Source organism: Taudactylus pleione, unplaced genomic scaffold, assembly GCF_031769625.1.
Source record: "Taudactylus pleione unplaced genomic scaffold, aTauple2 ptg000145l, whole genome shotgun sequence".
NCBI classification, from domain to species: Eukaryota; Metazoa; Chordata; class Amphibia; order Anura; family Myobatrachidae; genus Taudactylus; species Taudactylus pleione.
Window position 1 is genome coordinate 7,399,809 of NW_028284547.1, and position 1,989 is coordinate 7,401,797.

The following is a 1,989-nucleotide window of genomic DNA, read 5'->3' on the forward strand; positions in this document are numbered from 1 at the left end:
AACTAAATTCTTGGACATAAATTCACATATAGTGACCATTAAATATTAGGTTTTAAGTTTGGCTAAAAAGCTTTATATTAAATAGCATTAGTTCTAGGACTTCTGCCCTTAGTTCATATAAAGCAATTCTCCATGAGACTACTTCCGCCCTCTCTTCAAATAAAGTCACTTCCGGATCTTGTTTCCTCTAGCATCTGTAATCCACGTGGTCCTCCAAAAGGTACTCCTACCGGTTCATCTACCAAATTCGTCTTCTCCCCGACTCCGTATACAGTGCTTCCGCCCGCTCTCAGTGTAACCAACCGCATCACATCACCAGACATTTCCGGAACTCTTCATTCGTCACTTCCGACAGTACACGCCTCTCTGGCCATAGCGAGATGTTGTCACTCTCCTGGTGGGCGCCATTTTCTAGGTTATCCACATCCTATCTCTCCTTATCATCTCCATAGCCATAACGGAATTGTGTCTCGTTCCTGGTGGGCGCCATTTTAGTGGTTATCTAAAAATAAAACTGAGATATATTTGCAACTGTGCATACTTTTTCTTTTTAAAATATATGTTGTTGGTAATTAAACATAACAGATCCCAATTCTTATATTATCTATCAAATTTAAAAAACAACAAGTATCACATATCTCCTCCAACACACGTAGTCAATATAAGAGGAATTATATAAAGGATCAAAAACTATATATTAATAATAAAGATAATGGGGATGCCTCAATTTAGAAGTGCCTTCACATCTTATATTAAGTTCATATAACTGGGTATCTTCAATATCTGTCTATAGGGTTATCTGTAACAGAGGAATGATTATTTGTAGATGTTCTGATTTTTAGTATTTTTTCTTTTTAATTATACGTAAATCATAAGTCATTATTTCTTAGTCCAAAAAATCTTTTTAGAAATAAATGTGTATATAATGTATATATACACTCTAATCCATAATTGCTATCAATTTTCGCACAAAGAATTTTTTTTTTTTTAAATTGTGAGACTTCTGGGCCTTCTAAACATAAGTAGCCATAAGTTCTTTTTTGGGGAGGTCCTGATGTTTCAATAATTTCTTCTTAATAAAAATGTCCTCACTTCTTTAATTCTCCTTGGTATAGAAGCCAAGCCATATCTCATAACCCAATATAGTTTACTACGGCACTTAGACTTCCTAGGAGGTCCCCCATCCAAGTACTATCCAAGCCCAACCACTCTTAGCTTCCAAGATCAGATGAGTTTGGGCATTGAGAAGTCAGTATGGCTGTAGACAACAGATGGATAAGGATGAAATAGGTGCTTGGACACAACCTTTAGAATTTTTTATTTATTTTTTATGATTTTTCTCCTTTTTCAAAAGGATAGCAATGCATTGATGAATCAATCCATCCATTATAGAAGAGGAGTAGGTCATTTCTTCTGATGTTCAGATGTTCTTGATAGTAAATTATTCTTTTTTTCCTTTTTTGGTGAATATGCCAATGTCTCCGTATACCTCCAAGAAGATTCAACTACAGCACCTGGACTTCCTAGGAGGTCTCCCATCCAAGTACTATCCAGGCCCAACCACACTTAGCTTCCAAGATCAGACGAGATTGGGTGTTAGGAGGAAGGTATGGCTGTAGATATCTAAATGGGTATACTCACCTAGGTCAGTCCATATATAATAATTCACGAATTCCAATGTTCATAGGAAGGGTGCTATTTCGTAACTATCGTTAAATCCATCTGGAACCATGGTTTTTAATTGAAATATCCAATACATCTCGCGTTGTGATAATTTATTAGCGAGGTCACCTCCTCTTTCTCCCATAGTCACTTGCTCTATATCCTTGAAGGTCAATTCCTCTGGGTCTGAATCATGATGTAGCATAAAATGTTTAGAGACCATATGTCCTTCTACCTTATTTTTAATATTTCTGATATGCTCTTGAATCCTTAGCTTCAAAAGTCTTTTAGTTTTACCGATATATTTGATACCGCAAGAACACTCTA

General features: G+C 36.0%; 1 pseudogene; it reads right to left on the reverse strand.

Moving 5' to 3' along the window:
* Positions 1-1,502: 1,502 nt before the first annotated feature.
* On the reverse strand, positions 1,503-1,621 carry LOC148522679 (5S ribosomal RNA; annotated as a pseudogene).
* Between the last annotated feature and the right edge of the window lie 368 nt (positions 1,622-1,989).